This window comes from Saimiri boliviensis, chromosome 4 (genome assembly GCF_048565385.1).
Source record: "Saimiri boliviensis isolate mSaiBol1 chromosome 4, mSaiBol1.pri, whole genome shotgun sequence".
Taxonomy (NCBI): domain Eukaryota; kingdom Metazoa; phylum Chordata; class Mammalia; order Primates; family Cebidae; genus Saimiri; species Saimiri boliviensis.
The window spans coordinates 156,244,358-156,269,086 of record NC_133452.1 but is presented as its reverse complement, the minus strand read 5'-3'; the positions used below and the strand labels follow the sequence as shown (position 1 = coordinate 156,269,086).

General features: G+C 42.8%; 1 protein-coding gene across 6 annotated transcripts in view; it reads right to left on the bottom strand.

Annotated features, from left to right (window-relative positions):
- The window catches only part of RNF144B (ring finger protein 144B), a 206,887-nt gene that overhangs the window by 166,232 nt on the left and 15,926 nt on the right, over window positions 1-24,729 (bottom strand). For 2 of the 6 annotated variants that reach the window (XM_074398495.1, XM_074398499.1), the window contains exon 1: window positions 24,345-24,612. The exons of the other annotated variants lie outside the window; for them this stretch is intronic. The gene's annotated coding sequence lies outside the window, so the exon portion shown is untranslated. Of the gene's footprint in view, window positions 1-24,344; window positions 24,613-24,729 lie in introns of those variants that run through there. 6 annotated transcript variants of the gene reach the window in all.

The following is a 24,729-nucleotide window of genomic DNA, read 5'->3' as shown; positions in this document are numbered from 1 at the left end:
TCTCATAATGAGTAACATGCTACAACACTAACTCTAATAGTGAACCAAAGTACAAAAAATCAATAAGTAAAAAATTAACAATCCAGAGAGTGTCTACATAAAAGCAAACAACTGGACTGGCTGTCATAGATCATCTACTCCCTTTACCAATTTGTTAACAATGAAATTAATATAATTAAGATGGGCACCTTTCAGCCAGGGGCTGTGGCTTTGTGGCTCTTCAGCCAGCTTACTTTTGGTTCTAAGACAGAAGTCAAAAATCCAGAGCAAGAAACCAGTGATACCACTTTTACCATTAGGACACATGGCAACTGATCCTAAAGATTTTGTCACTTGAGACTTCCAGCCAAAATTGACTTGCAAACAAAACATTCTGAAATATTTGATAGCTGAACCTTTAAATGCAGCCATTTTTGCACTTCCATCAAAAAGAGAGGCTGTCCAGGCACTGTGGCTCACACCTGTAATCCCAGCACTTTGGGAGGACGAGGCACTGGTGGATTGCTTGAGTCCAGGAGTTTGAGACCAGCCTGGACAACATGGCAAAAACTCATCTCTACCAAAAAAAAAAAAAAAAAAAATACAAAAAAATTTATTGGGTGTGGCAACATGTACCTGTAGTCCCAGCTACTCGGGAGGCTGAGGAGGAAGGATTACATGAGCTTAAGAGGTCAAGACTTCAGTGAGCCATGATAGTGCCACTGCACTCCAGCGTGGATGACAGAGTGAGACTCTGTATCAAAAGAAACAAAAAGAGAGAGGCTAATGTTGAGCCTATCAGTATTTTTCCAAAGTCTTAGAGCTCAGGAAGACTAAGGTAAATTTAGAGAAAGGTGAAAAATCTCATCCACATCTCTACAAGAAATGTCGGTGAGACTCAAAAAGCAAATTAAACAAAACAGGCACAGCTCCACTTACATCCTTGGGAAACATTTTCTGAATACTAAAAAGAATTCTTAGATACAAAAAAAAAAATTTTAATATCAGAAAAACCTGTAAAGTACATTTTTTTAAATCATGATTAGTACTCACAGAAGAAATAAGACCTGAAAGAACAAAAGATCATGTCTCAGGGCAGTCCAAGTTTCACATGAATTGAAGCATCAGTTACTCTTTTTTTTTTTTTTTTTTGAGACGGAGTTTCGCTCTTGTTATCCAGGCTGGAGTGCAATGGCGCGATCTCGGCTCACCGCAACCTCCGTCTCCTGGGTTCAAGCAATTCTCCTGCCTCAGCATCCCGAGTAGCTGGGATTACAAGTGTGCACCACCATGCCCAGCTAATTTTTGTATTTTTAGTAGAGACGGGGTTTCACCATGTTGACCAGGATGGTCTCGATCTCTTGACCTCGTGATCCACCCGCCTCAGCCTCCCAAAGTGCTAGGATTACAGGCTTGAGCTACCGCGCCCGGCAACTCTTTAAATTATTATACCAAGATACCTTTAGACCTAGTTCTTGTATTTTAGAATTGTGTTTAAGATTTCTAACCCAAAATAGCTAGCAGCATGTTACTTTGATTCCCTGGAATTACAGATTAACAGAGCTAGAAAGATACTCAAGATGATTTGTTTCAACACCTATTTACAGATAAGTGAGTGTCCTGAGACCCAGGTAGATTGAAGGTAACGCAGTGGCAAGATGAAAACAAGGACCCAGATTCCTTGACTCTTAGTTTAATCTACTGAATCCTGGTTGTAATTTAAATTTTGAGATTGATTCCAACAGTAATTCCATGCATAGTTTACTACCACAGGAGATTAAAAAAAAAATAAAAAATAAATAAAAAAAAGTGGAGAATAAAGATAATAGTACAGAAACACTTCTCAAAAAAAAAAAGACACCCTCAATTAGCAAAAACTGTATCACTTTTTTTGGCCCTAAATTGCCAAATGTGTTGCCTAAATTCTTCATTTTCCTTCAATGCCACAGCCTAAATTAGAAGCACTGTCTTCCTTTTAAGAAAACACCTTTTACAGGTTTGCCATCTGAGGTTACAAATAACCCCAAAATCATAGTGCCTTAAAACAAGAAGGGCTTTCTCACTCATGCCAAATGTCCGTCCGGGTTCAATAGGGATGCTGCCACAAGGCAACATTCGCAGACCAATCCCAAGAAGGCTTCATGGATTAAGAACCCCTACTCAATATACGTTAATTACCTTGATTTAGCCAGCCCACAATATATACATATATCAAAATGTCATGTTATACACCATAACTACACATAAATTATTGGTCAAACTAGTCACAACATCCCATCCAACCACATGGGGGTCAGTAAATGCAATACTGGAAAGCTGTGCCTGGGTGTAGCGAATCATGCCTGGAATCCCAGTGCTCTGGGAGGCCAACTCGGGAAGATCGCTAGAGGCCAGGGGTTTGAGATTAGCCCAGGCAACACACCAAGACCCCTGTCTCTTCAAAAATTTAAAAATTAGCCAGGCATGACTTGAGGCCCAGAGTTCAAGGCTGCAGTGAGCTATGATTGCTCCACTGCACTCCAGCCTAGACAACAGAGTGAGACCCCGACCTTCAAAAAAAAAAAAAACAAAACAAAAAACAAGAGCGAAAGCCAGAAATATTTGGAGAAACAGCGTAACTGACACACCCTGTATTTCTGAAACATAAGAAACTGAATATTGACTCCTGATTGAATACACAACAGTTTATGAGGCACTTAATTTTTAAATCATAAGCCAAAAGATGTTAAAGAAAATGTCACTAAGAATCAAGAACCTCCTGCAATACCCTTTGTTGAACCACCAGCTAACTAACGACACTAGCAGGTCACATCAGTTTCCTCATTTGTAAAATATGTAACAGGTGAGACAAGATAATTTCTGAGGTCTCATCAGGCCTTATAAGACCCACAATCCTAACTTACATGAATTTAAGAGGACCCTTTACTGCATTAGCGATGCTAAAGTCAAAATATTTTCTCTTAAAAATGCAACAAATAGAGCTGGGCACGGTGGCTGACGCCTGTAATCCCAGCACTTTGGGAGGCCGAGGCGGGTGGATCATGAGGTCAAGAGATCGAGACCATCCTGGTCAACATGGTGAAATCCCGTCTCTACTAAAAATACAAAAAATTAGCTGGGCATGGTGGCTCAGTCCTGTAATTTCAGCACTTTGGGAGGCTGATGTGGGAGGGTCAGTTGAGACCAGGAGTTTGAGACCAGCTGGCCAATACCGCAAGACCCTATCTCTACAAAAAATAAAAAATTAGCTAGGCATGGATGGTGCAAACCTATAGTGCCAGTGACTCGGGAGACTGAGGTGAGACGATCACTTAAGCCCAGGAGTTCAAGGCTGCAATGAGCTGTGAGTGAACCACCACACTCCAGCCTGGGTGACAGAGCATGACCCTGTCTCAATCAATATATCAATAACTTAATCTGTGTAGTTAAGGAAGCTGAATATGGGGCCTAATATGAAAAAGAGCCTGATCAGCTGCTAAAAAACTCAGGTGGCTGGTCTGAACTAAGATGAAAGTTAACTCTACTCTTTTCCACAAATGCTAAGATTCTGTATGGGGTATCTTCCTACCATTCAATGTAAGAAAAGGACAGACATTCTTGCTTTCCAGTTGTCTACAGAAGCCTGCTTTACTCATCTGGAAAAATAAACTTATATTTGAATAAACTCCAAGACTTATGAACCATATTTCCAAAATCTGACTTGAAAAGTCATTTAAAGCCGGGCAGAGTGGCTCACACCTGTAACTCCAGCACTTTGAGAAGTGAGGCAAGGAATCACCTGAGGTTGGGAGCTCGAGACCAGCCTGACCAACATGGAGAAACCCCGTCTCTACTAAAAATACAAAATTAGCTGGGCATGGTTGCACATGCCTGTAATCCCAGCTACTCAGGAGGCTGAGGCAGGAGAATCACTAGAACACAGGAGGCAGAGGTTGCAGTGAGCCGAGATCATGCCACTGCACTCCAGCCTGGGCAACAAGAGCAGAACTCCATCTCAAAAAAAAGAAAAGGTACTAAGCATGTCCAGAGTGGGAGATGACACCAGGTCATAAATTGTACTCCATCTCAAAAAAAAGAAAAGTTACCAAACATGTCCAGGGTGGGAGATGATACCAGGTCATAAATTGTACTCCATCTCAAAAAAAAAAGTTATTAAACATGTGCAGGGTGGGAGATGATACCAGGTCATATATCTGAGGTATATAAATTGCATGTACAATTTATGTACTTCAGATATACATGAATGTTAAATAAACTTTATCTGACTTGAAAAATTATTTTCCAGTTAGAGCTAAGTCTTTGGCCCATAGACACTGTAAAAACTTTAGAATGGTTTCCAGCATTGGGCCCAGTGGGTCTGTCTGCTGACTCCCTACTGCACCTGTTTACAACTAACTTGAATTATTATAATTAAAGAGCTTCTCACAATTTCTAAACCCAAAACAATGTAGAGTATTGTTCATTCATCTGCATTATAGAAATAGATTTTTTTGAAAATAAAGGTCTACCAAAACCCCAAGTCATTAAGTTAGAAACAAAATTACAGCTTGATGGTGGTGAAATAGAAGCTCAGAAAGAACTGGAGAAATTGAAACACGAAGGCCTAAATTTTCTACCTATGTTAACAAAGGCAATCTTAAATTAGAAGCATTTTTTTCTTCCAAGTAAAGCCTCTCCTCTACACAATTAAGGGATTAGATTAGAGCAGGCGTCCCCAAACTTTTTACACAGGGGGCCAGTTCACTGTCCCTCACACCGTTGGAGGGCCACCACATACTGTGCTCCTCACACTGACCACCAATGAAAGAGGTGCCCCTTCCTGAAGCGTGGCGGGGGGCCGGATAACCGGCCTCAGGGGGCCGTAGTTTGGGAACGCCTGGATTAGAGAGATAATTCCTAAGCAGAACACTTTGTCAGATTACCTAGGAAGCTCTTCCAAACACACATATCTACCCACACTTAGAAAGTGTCATGTTGTATTTTGAAAATGTTCCACCAAAAGATTCTGATACACACCTTTATTTGTAAATTTTTTTTTCTTTTCTTTCTTTTTTTTTTTTTTTTTGAGACAGAGTCTCATTCTGTTGCCCAGGCTGGAGTGCAGTGGCACAATCTTGGTTCACCACAACCTTTGCCTCCCGGATTCAAGTGATTCATTCTCCTGCCTCAGTCTCCTGAGTAGCTGGGACTAAAGGCACGCATCACACACTGGTCAATTTTTGTATTTTTAGTAGATACAGGCCAGTGTTGGCCAGGCTGGTCTTGAACTCCTGACCTCATGATTCACCCACCTCAACCTCCCAAAGTTCTGGGATTACAGGTGTGAGCCACCATGCCCAGCATTAGTTTATAAATTCTAAATCTCTGAAGTTCCCTCCAGCTCTAAGTACTATGTTAATAAATGGAACCAATGAGAAAAGAGCACTATAGAGTTAAATCAGTAGGGCTCTGTAAGCAATAATAATGTATTGATTACATAGTGGCATTGTAAAAGAAGAACCACAGCTGGGTACGGTGGCTCACACCTGTAATACCAGCACTTTGGGAGGCCGAGGCTGGCGGATCACAAAGTCAGGTGTTTGAGACCAGCCTGGCCAATATAGTGAAACCCCATCTCTATTAAAAACATAAAAGTTAGCCAGGAGTAGTGGCAGGCGACTATAGTCCCAGCTACTCAGGAGGCTGAGGCAGGAGAATTGCTTGAACCTCGTAGGTGGAGGCTGCAGTGAGCCGAGATCAGGCCATTGCACTCCAGCCTGGGTGACAGAGTGAGACTCCGTCTCAAAAAAAAAAAACAAAAAAAAGAAGAACCACAATGGTTGCCATCTTCTGGTACAACTGCTGAGAAGGCTTTAATGTCAGATCGGTATGGTATTTCAAAGACACCACGTTTAGAAAACGGGGTGGGCTCTGGCCGAGAGTTTTCACTAACACCTCTACAAGATCCTCTTTGGACATTTAATGTTTCTGTTGTGTCTTTGACTCTTAACCACACCCTAACAATGAAGATCACCCAGCTCACTTAATGTCTGTTGCTGAAAACTGAACTGCCCTGTCTACCAACAGCCCTAAGTCTGCTCAAAGTTCCACAATTTCTTTCTTTTTTCTTTTTTTTTTTTTTTTGTGATGGAGTTTCACTCTGTTTCCTTCTTTCAATTAGTGATTTTACAAATTTGATTCTGGCAGGCATCAAGTACAAAATCATATTTATTAATTTAGTTTACCGCCCTGTTTGTGGTTTCTACTTTTACTTATGTTTCAAAAAGTTTTCTATATGAGCACTTGGAGTAATTTTGATAAATGTATATTTTACCTTTCTGAACTACAATATCTTGATATTAAGCTTAAAAATGAAAATATTAAACAACTTAATTATCTAGTAAGGTATCTAGTAATTATCATTGCTTTATACTTACTAAACACTTGAGTTGAATAATAATTAACAGTTAAACCAAATTAAAACTATAATAATTAGATCATTTGCTCATGGTTATTCAACAAGCCACAAATTATACAATAATAAGCTAGGAATAAAATATAAAACCTAGATCTAAATTTAATAAGTACACAGTGTCTATCTATCTTTTGAATGCATGATTTCAGTAGGACATTAAAAAGAAGTCTTAAATAAATGGTGAGATATACAACACATTCACAAATGAGAAAATTCAATATTTTATTTACTTATTTATTTGCTTGTTTACTTTTTGAGATAGGGTCTTGCTGTCACCCAGTGTCATGGCATAATCATGGCTCACTGCAGCCTCAACCTCCCAGGCCCAAGTGATCCTCCCACCTCAGCCTCCCAAGTAGCTGGGACCACAGGCATGCTCCACCATGCCTGGCTAATTTTTTAATTTTAAATTTTTTAATTAACCAGGAATCTTGAATTCCTGAGTTCAAGTGATCCTACCACCTTGGTCTCCCAAAATGCTGTGATTACAGGCCCAAATCTGGCCTTGATATTTTAAATACGTAAATTCTCTCCAAATAACTCTATAGAGTCAGTGTAATTGCAATAAAAATTCAAATAGGATTTTGTGGGGAAAGGTAAAAAAATGAATTTAAGGACTTCTAGGCAATAAGGCATGCTGAACTAATTTGGGAAGCCCACCCCACCCCACCCCATTCTACGCTAACTCATATAAGCTCTGAATAAAATGTACCAATTCTTTTTTTTTTGGAGACAGAGTTTTGTGCTGTCACCCAGGCTGTAATACACTGCTGCGATCTCGGCTCACTGCAAACTCCACCTCCTGGGTTCAAGTGATTCTTGTGCCTCAGTCTCCCAAGTAACTGAAATTGCAGGTGTGTGCCACCATATGTGACTGATGTTTTTGTATTTTTAGTAAAGATGGAATTTTGCCATGTTAGTCAGGCTGGTCTCAAACTCCTGGCCTCAAGTACTCCTGCCTGCCTCAGCCTCCCAAAGTGCTGGGATTACAGGCATGAACCATCAGGGCTGGCAGACTTTAACAAAATATTTTTAAATGCATAGCTGGGCAAAAAGCTAGAAGGGACAATTCCTCAGAACAAAAAAGAAACTCAAGCCGGGCGCGGTGGCTCAAGCCTGTAATCCCAGCACTTTGGGAGGCCGAGGCGGGTGGATCACGAGGTCGAGAGATCGAGACCATCCTGGTCAACATGGTGAAACCCCGTCTCTACTAAAAATACAAAAAACTAACTGGGCGTGGTGGCGCGTGCCTGTAATCCCAGCTACTTAGGAGGCTGAGGCAGGAGAATTGCCTGAGCCCAGGAGGCGGAGGTTGAGGTGAGCCGAGATCGCGCCATTGCACTCCAGCCTGGGTAACAAGAGCGAAACTCCGTCTCAAAAAAAAAAAAAAAAAAAAAAAGAAACTCAAACCCACAATGTTGACTAGGAATTGAAGACCTAGTAGAAATATGACAATAGGATATTCACTTGCCAGGGTAGGGTTTATCTAACACGTGGAGATGAAATTAAACACCTTATAAATAGTAGACTGGACATAGTGGCTCACACCTGTAATCTCAGCACTTTGGGAGGATGAGACAGGAAGATCTCTTGAGGCCAGAAATTCAAGACCAGCCTGGGCAACACAGCAAGACCTCGTGTCTAAAAATATGTATATTATAAAGAAAATACGTATGCATGTATGTGTGTGTGTGTGTGTGTGTGTGTGTGTGTGTTGTGTATACCCATGTACATATTTATGACTTTAATATATAAAGTCAGAAGGGAGGAAGGAATACAAAAAAAGAAAACCACCTTCCTCTCAAGAGGGAAGCAGTACAAAAGTTTACCATGTGCTCTGGACTACACACGGAAAAAGAATCACTCATGAGAAATTAGAGATTTAAGCCTGTGCAAGGTAAATAAAAGGATTTCAAGTGCACCTTAACTACACAGGACTGGAAACCAGGTCCAAAACTAAGAAAACACACAGGCCTTAACAAATGAAATATAAAACTGCCTCACTGGTATACCATTCCACCCAGGACATGTGGAACTTGTTGATAAACTTATAGTCAAAAATGATAAGTCTTAGGCCGGGCGCGGTGGCTCAAGCCTGTAATCCCAGCACTTTGGGAGGCCGAGGCAGGTGGATCACGAGGTCAAGAGATCAAGACCATCCTGATCAACATGGTGAAACCCTGTCTCTACTAAAAATACAAAAAATTAGCTGGGCATGGTGGCGCGTGCCTGTAATCCCAGCTACTCAGGAGGCTGAGGCAGGAGAATTGCCTGAACCCAGGAGGCGGAGGTTGCAGTGAGCCGAGATCGCGCCATTGCACTCCAGCCTGGGCAACAAGAGCGAAACTCTGTCTCAAAAAAAAAAAAAAAAAAAAAATGATAAGTCTTGTAAGCTAAGAGACCAAGAAAGAGGGAATTAGAGATAAGACAGGAGGTACAGTGGCTCATGCCTGTAATCCCAGTACTTTGGGAGGCTGCAGCAGGAGGATCGCTTATGGCCAGGAGTTCAAGACAAGTGTAGGCAATATAATGAGACCTCACCTCCAAAAAAAATTGAAAATCACCCCAGCATGGTGGCACACACCTGTAGTCCCAGCTACACAGAGCTGGGTAAGAGGATCGAGGTAGGAGGATTGCTTGAGCCTGGGAGGTTGAGGCTGCAGTGAGCAATGATCGTGTCACTGCACTCCAGCCTGGGTGACAAACCAAGAGCTTGTCTCAAAAAAAAAAAAAAAAAAAACAGCTGGGCATAGTGGCTCACACCTTTAATCTGAGAATTTTGGAAGACTGAGGTGGGTAGATCATCTGAGGTCAGGAGTTTGAGAAACACAGTGAAACTCTGTCTCTACTAAAAATACAAAATTAGCTGGGCGTGGTGGTGCATGCCTGTAATCTGAGCTACCTGGGAGGCTTAGGCAGGAGAATTGCTTGAACCAGGAGGTGGAGGTTGCAGTGAGCAGAGAGCACGCATCTGCATTCCAGCCTGGGCAACAACAGCGAAACTCCATCTTAAAAAAAAAAAGAGATGAAACAAAAAAGATAATTTATTCCATTGAAAGTACAAATTGATAGAGCACTAAGAATGTTACTGTTAATGGCTTTAAAATGTTTGACAATGGGCCAGACGCCGTGGCTCACGCCTGTAATCCCAGCACTTTGGGAAGCCGAGGCGGGTGGATCACGAGGTCAAGAGATCGAGACCATCCTGGTCAACATGGTGAAACCCCGTCTTTACTAAAAATACAAAAAATTAGCGGGGCATGGTGGCGCGTGTCTGTAATCCCAGCTACTCAGGAGGCTGAGGCAGGAGAATTGCCTGAACCCAGGAAGCAGAGGTTGCAGTGAGCCGAGATGGTGCATTGCACTCCAGCCTGGGTAACAAGTGCAAAACTCCATCTTGAAAAAAAAAAAAAAAAAAAAAAGTTTGACAAGATAAAGGATGGAATAGAATACAGAAGTCAAGAAAAAGACATTATGAAATAAAAGAAAGGGATTCAAAAAGAACCAATAGAGATCTATTAAAAATATCATCAGTGGAAAAAAAAAAAACAAACCAAGTAGGCCACTATAACAGATTGTATTGTTATTCAAAAATATTCCTTTCCTCTTCCCCTGGGGAGGAACCTGGCTCTGCATCTCGTTGATGTTGGGCTGAACCACTGACTTGTTTGGCCAATGGCCTCAACGACAATGCACCCAGTCATAAGTAGAGGATTTCAGAAGCTTTTCAAGCCTCAGTTAGCCCTACTGCCCCCATGAGAATCTCATATCCCAGATAGGAGCCTCTCTCTTCCTTCGGCCTGGGTCTCAGAGCTAGAAGGTACGCAAGGTTAGCTGAACATGACCTTGAAGAGAGACACTGCACTCCACCTGTAGCCACTGACGTGCAATGTGAGCAAGAAATTGGGGTGGGCTGTAAGTACTGAGGGCGTTTGTTACACTGAATCATCAAAGCACAAACCGATCAATACAGCCAGCTGAAGAGAAAATTCATGAAATTAAGGATAAATCTGAAGAACGCCTGGGGCACAACAGAGGGAGAAAAATTTAATGGGAAATGAAGTTATGGAGCACAAAAACAGAATGAGAATTTCCGGTAATGCTTATAATAAATCCGAGTGTTGACTAGAGAAAATAGGGGTATATTCATTTTCTGTAACTTGTCCTAAGTTGTTTCATGGCTACAGAATTGTAGAGCAGGACTTCGTGGCTGCTCTAGGGTCCCGGTCTCATGGCTCTCACAAAATAGTTTGCTTCTGCAAAGCCAGTGGGAGAACCTCTTTTCAGTGAGCTTTGACAGAAGTCTTATGTAATCTAATGTAATCATGAGAGTCACACCATCCTATGTCTTCACACCTATCATCTTCACAAGTCACACCCACACTCAAGGGGATCCTTCCTTTAGAGGGCATATATACCAGCAGGTAGGAATTCTGGGCCACACCTTGGCATTTTGCCTACCACAGGGAAAAAGCAATAATAAAAAATAAACAGCTGGGTGCAATGGCTTATGCCTATAATCCCAGCACTTTGGGAGGCCAAGGTGAGTGGATCACGAGGTCAAGAGTTCGAGACCAGCTTGGCCAATATGATGACAGCCTGTCTCTACTAAACATACAGAAAGTAGCCGGGCATGGTGGTGCACATCTGTCATCCCAGCTACTCGGGAGGCTGAGGCAAAAGAATCGCTTGAATCCGAGAGGTGGAGATTGCAGTGAGCCAAGAGGTTGCACTCCAGCCTGGCAACAGAGGGAGACTCCATTTCTCCTCACCCCCCCCAAAAAAAAGAAAAGAAAAGAAAAAAGAAAGAAAATGGACTATGCCTAACGCATATTCTAGCGCTCTTGCTCTTACAACTATACTAAAGGATAGCAGGCATTCAGCAGTACACCAGGGCAACACAGCATTGCCCTTAGAATTCTGCAGGCACAGGAAGCGTTTCCACCAGAACCACAGAAGGCTGAGTCATATCTCCGGGCTCCGTCATCACCTTTCTTCCCTCCTTCCAGGCCAATCTAATAGCCTACCTCTGAGTCCAAAAGTCCAAAATTCCACTTGTATGAAATAAATTGCATTTGTTCCCCGCCGTCGTAAATACTTTATGTGCAACTCACACATGATTTTCAAGTTGTCTTTTCAACTTTTAGGAACACATTAATAGAAATGTTATTTAGATTGTCCCCTTGTCACTCCTTTGCCATTAAAAGACTTTCAGTAATAATGTTGCAAATTCTGGGAAGACAATCTAAAAGCTAATTTAAAGCCCTTTTAAAATTCCTAAAAGCTGAAAACAGAAATTCTTAAGCATTCTTGTTTATTCTAGATTTTATTGGCTAATGGGCATCATCTTTATTGTTTTATAGGAATACACACATTTGTTTTGTTTTGTTTTTAATTGATCAGTGGCAGAATACAAATGGTGAACAATAAATCTTAGCTGTTTATTGCTTCTGTGATTCTCTGGAACAGAAGGAGAAGAACGTCTTATGTGCTTATTGCACCCAGGCAGTATCTCAGATCATTTCACCAGCTGTGGAACATATTGTAAATCTCATTTTTAAATTATCTAATGTAGGCCAGGCACAGTGGCTCACACCTATAATCCCAGCACAGTGGGAGGCCAAGGTAGGCAGATCATTTGACCCCAGGAGTTCAAGACCAGCCTGGGCAACATAGGAAGACCTCATCTCTGGTTGCGTGCATCTGTAGTCCCAGCTATTTGGGAGGCTGAAGTGGGAAAATTGCTTAAGCCCAGAAGGCAGAGGTTGCAATGAGCTAAGATCATGCCACTGTACTCCAGCCTGGGTGACAGAGTGAGACCCTGTCTCACAAATAAATAAATACATAATTAAATAATTTTTTAAACTAAAAATTATCTAATGTACACCAGGCATGGTGGTTCATGCCTATAATACCAGCATTTAAAGCAGGAGGATTGCTTAAGCCTAGGAGTTCAAGACCAGTCTAGGCAACAAAGGGAGACCCCTATCTCTACAAAAAAATTAAAAATTAGCCAGGCATGGTGGCTTCTGCCTGTAGTCCCAGCTACACAGGTGGTGGATACAGGAAGATCACTTGAGTCCAGGAATTCAAGGCTGCAGTGAACCATGATAATACCACTGCAGTGAATCATGACAGCATCCTGGGCCATAGAGCCCCAACTCAAAAAAATGACATAAATAAGTAAATAAACAAATAAAATTACCTAATGTATATGTAAATTGATTTAAATGCTCCTGGCATCATTTCGAGAAATGAAAATAGTTATTGTGACATTTCTGGGAATAGGTTTAATTCATAGAATAGCCATCTCTGCCCTTATCTTCTACCATTTTGCTAATCATATATCCCTGAAAATCTATAGATGGTTTTACATAAATTACTATTATAATGAAGGCCTCTACCTTCTCCATTGTCTCTTTGTTACGGTTAATCGTTATGTGTCAACCTGACTATGGGATACCCAGACAGTTGGTCAAACATCATTTCTGTGTGTGAGTGTGAGGGTGTTTGTGGAAGAGACTGGCATTTGAGGTCAGGTGCAGTGGCTCATGCCTGTAATCCCAACACTCTGGGAGGCCAAAGTGGGCTGATCATTCGAAGTCAGGAGTTTGGCCAAAATGGTGAAACCCCATCTCTATGAAAAACACAAAAGTTAGCCAAGTGTGGCAACAGGTGCCTAATCTCAGCTACTTGGGAGGCTAAGACAGAAGAATCGCAGTGAGCTGCAATTATGCCACTGGGAGGCTAAGGCAGAGGTTGCAGTTAGCTGAGATTATGCCACTGCATTCTAGCCTGGGTGTCAGAGCAAGACTCTGTCTCAAAAAAAAAAAAAAAAAAAAAAAGAGAGAGAGAGAGAGAGAGAGGCAGAGATTAGTGTCTGAAGTTTGAATAAATTTAAATGAATTTGAGTAAAGAAGATCCTGGCAGTGTGCGGTGGCTCACACCTGTAATCCAAACACTTTGGGAGGCTGAGGTGGGCAGATGGCCTGAACCCAGGAGTTGACGGCTAAAGCAGTTCAGCCACCATGGCCTCTTGAAGTGCTGGGATTACAGGCGTGAGCCACCGCAGCCAGCCTGCCATGACTTTTCCAATTATTCTTAAATAATGAAGATACTTCAAGTCACCACAAGTCCAAAAATCAATCACAGTACTGTGATCAATGTGTCCAATCTAATATAGCACTCCAACTCTTCCAACTTGATAAAAAGTTAAACCTCTCCCCTCCATCAGCTGTGGCCTGCTGAATAAACACTAGCCACACATACTGGGAAAGGTAGAAATGGAAAGATTCTATTCTCCTCAGCCAGAGTGCTAATGTAGGCAACCTCAGTTTCTGATACTAATCCCTCATTCTGGGGAAATGGTAGGGGGAGGAAGAGGCAGAAGGAAAGTTCTTCCTTGACTAAGACAAAGGCAATGACCTAAGGCTGGTGATCTACAGGCTTGGTGGGCATTTAAAGCTTACTTCTTCTCTCTCTCTCTCTCTTTTTTTTTTTTTTTTGAGACGGAGTTTCACTCTTGTTACCCAGGCTGGAGTGCAATGGTGCGATCTCGGCTCACCACAACCTCCGCCTCCTGGGTTCAGGCAATTCTCCTGCCTCAGCCTCCTGAGTAGCTGGGATTACAGGCAAGCACCACCATGCCCAGCTAACTTTTTGTATTTTTAGTAGAGACGGGGTTTCACCATGTTGACCAGGATGGTCTCGATCTCTTGACCTCGTGATCCACCCGCTTTGGCCTCCCAAAGTGCTGGGATTACAGGCTTGAGCCACTGCGCCCGGCCTTACTTCTTCTCTTGAACCCCAGGTGTGATGGCGGTGGGGACGAGAGGTTGGGAAGCAGAGACTCTCCAGTCCACCCCCATCACTGGGGATATTTCACCTGCAGATTGCTTTCTGAAGATGGTCACTTATGGCCCTTTCTTGCTGGGGTTCAGGAGGCATGCTTACACATGATTTGAGAAGACTCCAGGCCACCTCACTGACCTGTGTGGTCTACCTTTAGTTGATGGGAAACAACTCCTGCCCTGCGTGCTCTATCAAACTATGGGACAATGTGCTATATTCCTTTTGCTCCACCATCAGAGGAGCTAGCCAGAAGGTCTCTTGTTCTTTAGATTCTCAGGCATGTATCACTGATCCACTATGCCTTTCAATCTCTGGATGGTCTGCATAAAATGCCTATCTCTAGATGTGGGTTGAAGGGGCAAGGACCTTACACCCCTCTCCCTTAGTGGCCAGGAGGGAATGACTCAAACCCATCATCAACTCTCTAAAAATCATCTTCTCCTGGCCAGGCATGGTAGCTCATGCCTGTAATCCCAGCACTTGGGGAGGCCGAGGCGGGTGGATCACCTGAGGTTGGGTGTTCAAGACCAGCCTGACCAACATGGAGAAACCCCGTCTCTACTAAAAATACAAAATTAGCCAGGCGTGGTGGTGCATGCCTATAATCCAGGCTATTCGGGAGGCTGAGGCAGGAGAATCGCTTGAACCCTGGAGGCAAAGGTTAGAGTGAGCCAAGATTACACCATGGCACTCTGGGCAACAAGAGAGAAACTTTGTCTCAAAAAAAAAAAAATCATCTTCTAATCTTTCTCTTCTTGGCCTCTCCTACCTGCTTCATTGGCCGGATGGTGAGTGAGGGAGCCAGGTTGGAGGACAATGCTGACCGGTTCTCCTGTGCTTCCGTTTCCACCAGCACTGTGTTCTTACCTGACTTTGGAATGCAACTTCTATTTTCTTAGGCCACAGCAAACATGGAAAATAAGAAGGTTCCATTTAACATCCTGTGTTTACAGGTGTGCTCATATTTCTATCAACTAGTTCATCTTTATTTGTTTTCAGTAAAAACAAAAAAAAAATGCATTGTGTTGGCTATTAACTCTAAGAAGCAGGGTTTGAACACCCAATAGTTAAATAACCCCAGAAATGAAGGCTTAAGGGTCAACTATGAAAAACAGTCATGAAAATGTGTGTCGAGGTGGAATGGGAGCTTAGTTAGAAGGATTCAGGAGCAGGACTCAAAGGCAGAGTCAGAATTGCTGACCCATGCACCCTCTGGCACACTGAACTCAAGTCACAGGTTTTCATTCTCCCAGCCCTGCTTCTCCTTTTCTATGACTGCACCATGTACCATAATCACCCAAACCACGTCTCTCGGATTTATCTTAGATTCCTCTGTCTGTGTCTCACCTGCCATATTCAATCAGCCACCAAGTCCTGTTAACACTATTTATATAGCATCTGTCTCTTCTAGTTCCTCCTCCCATCCCCTCTGCCACTACTTTCTTTCTTTCTTTCTTTCTTTTTTTTTTTTTTCTTTTGAGATGAAGTCTCAATCTGTTACCCAGGCTGGAGTGCAGTGGCGTGATCTTGGCTCACTGTAACCTCCACCTCCTGGGTTCAAGTCATTCTCCTGTCTCAGCCTCCCAAGTAGCTGGGACTTCAGGTGCACACCACCTCACCCAGCTAATTTTTGTCTTTTCAGTAGAGACAGGGTTTCATCATATTTGCCAGGCCAGTCTCAAACTCCTCATCTCAGGTGATCCTCCTGCCTCAACCTCCCAAAATGCTGGGCTTTTATAGGCATGAGCCACCAGGCCCAGCTGACCTGTGCTTCTTTTAAGATAGGTGACTAGATCATGCATATTTGCTAATGGAAAAGAATCAATATAGAAGAAGAGATTGAAAGTATTTCAGAGAAGACAATTGATGAAGTCAAATCCCTAAAAAAGGAAAGATGGAACCTTCAACCAGGGGTGAAAAGACTCAAGCAGAAAAAGAAAATCTTCACTGAGATGCTAACTTTCTCACAGTTAGGTTATTCAACTTTTAAATGTTAGTATTTTCTTTCTTTTCAGAAATAATATTAGACAGTAATTTTATTTATTTATTCATTTATTTTGAGACAGGGTGGCACTCTGTTGCCCAGGCAGCAGTGCAGTGGCACGATCATGGCTCATTACAGCCTCAACCTCCTGGGCTCAGGTGATCCTCCTACCTCAGCCTCCCAAGTAGCTAGGACTACAGATGCATGCCACCACGCCTGGTTAATTTTTGTGTCTTTTGTAGAGACAGGTTTTCACAATGTTGCCCAGCCTGGTCTCGAACTCCTGGGCTCAAGCTATCGGCCTGCCTCAGCCTCCGAAAGTGCTAGAATTACAGGCATGAGCCACTGTGCCCAGCCTAGATAGTAGTATTTTTAATATCCTTACTTGAAAAAAAATTGAAACATGGCAAACTTTAGTCCTTACATTTTTTTTAAAATTTTGCTATTCTTTCTAATCTAAATCCAGTTTCCCAGTCTTAAGTTTAGCTACTGACCCATCTCTCCTTTCTCAATCTTTTCCCTTTCTCCTAAGGGAGAAACATTTTTTTTTTTAATGGCTGTTTACACTTTCCTTGCTTCCTTAACCTCATTAATCATTCCAACTAGAGTTTTCCTTCTACCTGCTTATCTACACTGAAACTGCCTGTGGCTGAGCTCACACTAAGCTCCTAATTGCCAGAGGTGCTGGAAATTTTTTTTTTTTTTATTAAGACGAGGTTTCACCATGTTGGTCAGGCTAGTCTTGAACTCCTGACCTCAGGTGATCCGACCGTCTTGGCCTCCAAAGTGCTTGGATTACAGGCATGAGCCACCCCGCCCAGCCAGGGAAATTTCTTTGTTGTAACACATGACACTAATGACTACCTTTTCTTTCTAAATGTCTGTATTCAATTTAATCCCCCTAACTTCCCTCTCTTCGGGTCTTACTCCCACCCTCTGGCTACTCCTTCTTAGCTCCCTATTGTCTTCTCCTGTATGTCCTCCGGGTTCCATTGTTGAAGGTGTCTCTGCTTCACACTCCTTCCCAGCTATCTCAGGTACCGCTAGGATCATCATTCTGGGTTCTGACCATTCCTACATAATTATCTCCCACAATATTTACAGCTCTATGAGGTAATTACTATCTTTTCCCAGAGTTTAAACCCTGCTCTCCAGGTGAAAGAAATGAGGCTAAGAAAACTCAAGTAATCTGCAAGAATTAGGAAAGTAATTCAGTCCCATCATTAGGGAAGTATTCAGTCCACAACCCTCTGAATCCGGAAGTTATGATAATTTGACGCTGAAGAAATTGTTTTAAGGATAAAATAAGATAATGTATAAATACTTGCAGACTGAAACAAACAAAAGGCTCATATTTTAACGAAATTCAGACATTTTATAGTAAGGAAAATTTTACAAAGTGCAAATTCCCTTCTCTAATATCACCTATGTCTTGCTCTCTCCCTTCTCCCTGAAGTGGCAAAGCAAATCACAACGCATTTCAATTTTTTATTTTATTTTTTTGAGACAGAGTCTTACTCTGTCGCCCAGGTTGGAGTGCACTGGCACAATCTCAGCTCACTGTAGCCTCTGCCTCCCGGGTTCAAGTGATTCTTGTGCCTCAGCCTGCCAAGTAGCTGCAACTACAGGCGTGCACCACCACACCCAGCTAATTTTTCTGTTTTTAGTAGACTGGGGTTTGGCCATGTTGGCCTGGCTGGTCTTGAACTCTTGGCCACAAGTGATCCTCCTACCTCAGCCTCCCAAAGTGCTGGGATTACAGGCGTGAGCCACCACACCAGGCCCACATTTCGAATATTTTTTCCACCTTTGGTCTGACCATGGAGTCAGCCAGCAGTCCACACCATATGTAACAGAGCCCATCTTGACTCCTAATTCTGGACTAGCAGAGATTACCTCTTTCAAATAGAGTGAAGAGACAGCAAATATTAGGTCTATGAAAACACTACTTCTTTCTTTTCTTTTCTTTTTCTTTCTTTTTTTTCCAAGATGAAGTCTCCCTCTGTCACCAGGCTGGAATGCAGTAGCACGATCTCAGCTCACCGCAACCTCCAACTCATTAGTTCAAGCGATTCTCCTGCCTCAGCCTCCTGAGTAGCTGGAACTACAGGCGTGCACCACCATGCTTGGCTAATTTTTTGTATCTTTAGTAGAGACCGGTTTTCACCATATTAGCCAGGATGGTCTTAACTGTCCTGACCTAATGATCCACCTGCCTCGGCCTCTCAAAGCGTTGGGATTACAGGCGTGAGCCACTGCGCCCAACTGAAAACACCACATTTCACAAAAAAAGACACTTCTGGCTGAGCCCGGTGGCTCAAGCCTGTAATCCCAGCATTTTGGGAGGCGGAGGCGGGCGGATCATGAGGTCAAGAGATCGAGACCATCCTGGCCAACATAGTGAAACCCCGTCTCTACTAAAAATACAAAAAAAATTAGCTGGGCTTGCTAGTGTGCGCCTATAGTCCCAGCTACTGGGGATGCTGAGGCAGGAGAATTGCTTGAACCCAGGAGGGGGAGGTTGCAGTGAGCTGAGATTGTGCCACTGCACTGCAGCCTGGAAGCTGGCAATAGAGTGAGACTCTGTCTAAAAAAAAAAGACACTTTTAAGGAATTATCACAAATGGTGTCTGTTAAAATAAAGTTGTGGCACACTACACACTTTTACAAATTTTCTACTTCATGGACTCAGTAAGAAGCAATAGGACATTATAACTATGAAGCCAAGCAGGTAATCATAAAGCTGGAAGGATCTAATATTAGAAAAAACTACTTGGATACCAAAAACATTATCGCCAAGTAAAAAGCTACAATGGAGGTAGTGAGTAGCAGATTGAAAATGACAAAAAAATCTAATTAAAGTAGATGATACACTTGAGAAATTCTGGCAGTATTCAGAGAAAATTAAAAGATTAAACTATTAAATGAAAAATGAGAGATGAACACATATACGTACGCATAATTCTAAAAAGAAAAGTACCAACAAAGAAATAATCAGGGCTGGGTGCCACAGCTCACACCTGTAATCCCAACACTTTTAGAGGCTGAAACAGAAGGATCACTTGAGCCCAGGAGTTCGAGCCCAGGAGTTCGAGACCAGCCTGTACAACATAGTGGAACCCCATCTCTACAAATAATTTACAAATTAGCCAGGCATGGCTACTTGGAACGCAGCAGTCTGAACTACGTGGATGGCTTAGGTGGGAGGACTACTTGAGGCCAGAAGCTAGAGGCTGCAGTGAGCTGTGATCGCTTCACAGCAATCTAGCCTGGGCAAGAGAAAAAGTGAGAAAGGGAGAAAGCGAGAAAGAAAGAAAGAGAGAGAAAGAAGAGAGAGAGAGAAAGAAAGAAAGAGAGGAGAAGGAAGGAAGGAAGAAGGGAGGGAGGGAGGGAGGGAGAGAGGGAAGGAAGGAAGGAAAGGGAAGGGAAGGAAAGGAAGAAAGGGAAGAGAAGGAAGGAAGGAAGGAAGCTTTCAAAGGTAAATTATTCAAAGAGTATCAGGAAAAATTAATAAAACAGATTATCCCTGCAATGTGGTCTGGTTTAAAAAATTTTCTCTTAGTGTCTTTTCTTTTTTCTTAAGAAAGAAGCCAGGTGTGGTGGCTCATGCCTGTAATCCCAGCATTTTTGGGAGGCTGAGGCAGGTGGATCACGAGGTCAAGAGATGGAGACCATCCTGGCCAACTCGGTGAAACCCAGTCTCTACTAAAAAATACAAAAAATAGCTGGGCGTGGTGGCACATGCCTGTAGTCCCAGCTACATGGTAGGCTGAGACAGGAGAACTGCTTGAACCCGGGAGGCAGAAGTTGCAGAGTCAAGACCACGCCACTGCATTCCAGCCTGGCAACATAGCAAGACTCCGTCTCAAAAAAAAAAAAAAAAAAAAAAAAAAAAAAAAAAAAAAGAAGAAGAAAAGCAGAAAAACATTCTTATCGATACAGTGGCCCCTGAAAAACATTTTGTGAAGGCATGCTCAGCTAATTGTGACCTCTTTAAAAAGTTACTTGAATATATTCTTAAATTAGTTATGATATGAACTTAGGATGGAGGAACTGTACTATTATTAACTAGTATATCAATGAAACAACTTAATAGAGTTAAGTCTAAATACACTTGGCAAATGTGGGCATAAGTGTTAAACAAAATGTCAAAAGTCATCATTGAACTAGAAAATACACTGGTTCATGATAAGTAGACAGAGGATACTAGAGGTAGGGGAAAGGGTGAGATAGAGATTTGCTGAAGGATACAGAATTACAGCTAGGAAAAAGGACTAAGTTCTAGTGTTCTATATCATTGTAGGATGACTCTAGTTAATAATGATACATAATTAATTGTTGACACAGGTCTTGCCATCTTGCCCAGGCTGGTCTCCAACTCCCCACCTCAAGCAATTCTCCTGCTTCAGCCTCCCAAAGTGCTGGGAGTACAGTCGTGAGCCACTGCTCCCAGCCTAATGCCACACTTACGAGTTTTGTTGAAAATCTAGCTGAGATTTGGAACCACTTTGCTGTCACTGCTACATTATTAAACTCATATATAAATTCATTTCAAATGAACAAAATTCTCATTACTACAAGAATTGGAAAGAATATAAAACATAATGTCTATTTTCAGTTTGGATTACCGTTATGAACCCTTCGATATTCATCTGTAAAGAGAAATGATTAAAATCGAGATGACTTTTAAAGTGCCTTCTCGTTTTAATACTCTGTAACTCTATTATTTCTACATAGTTGAATCATTGGTGAGTTATCATAGCTCCACAAAACAAGGCAATCTGTGGTGTAGGCTGCCCTAAGGCTACTCTCTTTGTGGCCAAAGGTATTTCTTAGAATACTGAGCTAAAAATGTAACTGCATTCTGTAACCTATGCAAACATGTTCTAATTGATGGGAGGGGGAAAAGTTTCAATTCAGAGTGCCAACAATTCCTCTGTGAGTCAGCGTGGCAGGGAGAGTGTAGGGTCAGTGAAGCATCAAGTTACAGACCAAATGAAAGGTATGGAGGAGGGTGGCAGGGTCTAATCGTCCATCTGAGGTTGCCAGAACTGGATTTACCACACTTAATCACTCACAAAGGACCATTCTATGGAAGCTAAGCACACAACTTTGGGCTTCAAACATTTTTTTTTAAACTACTTCTAGTTCCAAATAGATCTTTACGGAATTATTCTCTTGGAGCTCTTAGTTCTGTCATATTAAAATTTCCATGAAAAAGTAATCAAAACCTAATGCTTACAGTGTTCTGCCACAGAGAAAAATATTGTGGGTTTTTTGTTCCTATTAAAAACATATGTGACATATATATATATATATTTATGGAAGTTGCAGAACCAGTGTACACACATGTACACAAAAACCTTAGGAAAATAATGATAATAGTTTTACCTAAGTCAATACATTTTTATATTGGGCTCTGTCCATAACTACCCTTATTAAGCTAACACTTTGCAAAGGTCAGCAAGCAATGAATATTTCTGCATATTTTGCGGCATAAGTTGTAAACATTAGATCTATAGGGATGAATTAAGGTCACTTTTAAAATTCAAACAGTATTTTCTGAACTTGGTTGACTGAATCACAGGCATCTGCACTACTTTTCCTGGGGGAAAGTTAATTTTAGAAAGGAGAAAAAGTTTGCCAGGAAAACAATCACATTGGCTCAATATCTAGACAGTGATTCTTTTCTTAAAAGTTCAAAATGCTTTACAGACAGTCTCTTGCTTGTCCTTAATATCCTTGAAAGCGGGCACGGAATATCATCCCTATTTCATAAAAGGCATCTGGTTTCATAAAAAGAAAATGTAAGCTTTAATATTATATCTACTTTATGGTACTTCAAAAAAATTAGTCCTTTGCCTCAATTTTCCAAAAGACAGAAAATAAAAACCTTTATTTTCCCTGGTAATTACTTTCTGATCATTTGACAGGTGCTTAGAATGTTTCTGGTACTTACATGAATATATGAAAAGCAGCAGACATGCATCTATGACAAAATTCAAGATGGAGAAACACATAGCATTTCTGTAAATATGATATAATTTACAGACTCTCTTAATCAATTCAGGATAGAAAAACTTGGTTTAAATAATTAGGAGTGAAAACAGGATATAAATTAATTGATACGATCACTGTTGACTCTAGTTCCTAGAGATAATAGTCCATTTGAGCCTTTAGCCTTAAAGTAAGAAAAATGTAAAAATGTCAACGGGCTGCCATCACTGACAAAAAAGTCAAGACAGCAGTGAAGGAAGATTTTCTGATTCTCTGGAGAATGGGCCTCAGCCCCTTCTAAACTGTAGAGCACTTGTGAAGGAATTCTTATATTTTAAAAATTGATATTTAAAAGCTGTTTAACCAGGTCTCTTAGAAGTATGCATTTTCCCCAATGTTACATCCACGTTTCAAATTAACGTTAACTCTCTCTTTCAAAAATTGTCATCTTTGGCCCGGCTCAGTTGCTCACTCTGGTAATCTCAGCACTTTGGGAAGCCAAGGCAGGCGGATCACTTGAAGTCAGGAGCTCGAGACCAGCCTGGCCAACCTGGTGAAACCCCATCTCTACTAAAAGTACAAAAATTAGCCAGCATGGTGGAATGTGCTTGTATTCCCAGCCACTTGGGAGGCTGAGGCAGGAGAATCACTTGGACCTGGGAGGCGGAGGTTGCAGTAAGTCGAAATCTTGCCACTGCACTCTAGCCTCGGCAACAAAGGAAGACTTCGTCTCAAAAACCAGAATCAACACAAAAATACTAACAATAATATAATAAAATTAAATTTAAAAGAGAAAAAAAAAACCAGAAACAAAATAAAACAAAACAAAACAAAAAATTGCCGTCTCAGATCCAGTGATACCACACCAATCACAGTCATCAGCTTGAGGGGAACTGACTTTCACCCCTTTAACTGTTTTTATTCTCAATTCACATTAATAGTTCCAGGTGGGCCGGGTGCGGTGGCTCAAGCCTGTAATCCCAGCACTTTGGGAAGCCGAGGTGGGTGGATCACGAGGTCAAGAGATTGAGACCATCCTGGTCAACATGGTGAAACCCCGTCTCTGCTAACAATACAAAAACTTAGCTGGGCATGGTGGCGCGTGCCTGTAATCCCAGCTACTCGGGACGCTGAGGCAGGAGAATTGCTTGAACCCAGGAGGCGGAGGTTGCGGTGAGCCGAGATCGCGCCATTGCACTCCAGCCTGGGTAACAAGAGCGAAACTCCGTCTCAAAAAAAAAAAAAAAAAAAAAAAAAAAAATAGTTCCAGGTGATGCTTAGCCCAATGGGGAGGCCCTCTCTCTTCTTTGCGGACCTTACAGATACTCTGGGGGTATGTTGTGGGGGGCGGATATCACAATCACCTGAGGTGATTTTAAAATATACTCAAGCCTGCACACACACGTATGCATGCACTCACACTCACACACACATACCAGATTTCTGAATGGGGATTTCAGGGTGGGGCCCAGCTTTTTCCCCACCGACTAAGAGCTATTGCTTTAAGTTGTTATAGAGTTCTGGCACCGCAGTCACCCTGAAAACTTTGTACACTTATCACAATATTTAAGGCGGGGAGAAGAAAAACCTCAGCCGGTGCCGATAGGAAAGGAGGGACAATGCATTAACTCTGATCTAGAGTCAATATTCCTCCCAAAGTTAGGACAGTAAAGGGAGAGAGGTGGGGGGAAGGCAAGTTCTGTAAGGAGAAGGAGTTAAAACCTTTCAGCCTGGAAACTGTTACAGAAACCTAGGGAAAATCTGTGCTCTGTGTTTGCGCCACACACCTGGAGCGGGTGGATTACTCTTGCCAACCCTGACCCCAGACCCGGGGGCGCGTGTTTCGGGAGCTTCCCGGGGGCAGCGGATAAAGTCTCTAGTGGAGCGTGGAGAGGAGGCGAGGGTCCCGCGGACCGCGAAGTGGAAACACGGATGGCTGAGGGTCTGAGCCCCCGTGGACCACCCCCCGCGGCGGAGAAGGAGGCGAGGCGGTGGCAGCCGGGGGAGGCCGATCTGGCCCCTCGCGCAGACGCTCCCGGCAGCTACAGGGCGAGCGCTGCACCCCGCGCCCCTCCTTACCTTGAGCCCGAGGTCCGAGTAAGAAGTGGGGAGACCCCCGGAGGCGCAGGGCTTCAGCCAGGGCGCGCGCGCGCTCGGGGTTCGCTATCAGCGTCTGCAGGCTGCGGCTTCGGATATCAAAGGCATTCAGGTCGCCTAGCTAACAGCCCCTCGGCGCGTCTCGGACCCCTCCTCCGGCCCTAGGCCGGGCGGCCCTCAGCCCCTCTCCTCTCCGCCCCGCGGACTACTGCAGAGCCTCCCCGGGCTGCTGATTCTGGAGAGCCTTGGCCCCTCTCCGCGGCCGGCCCGCCCCTGGCGCGCGCGCACTCACCTCCCCCAGAAACGCACCTTCCTTAGGAAAGAGGCGGCGGGTGCGGTCCTCGACATTCTAGGCGCTGGGCAACTT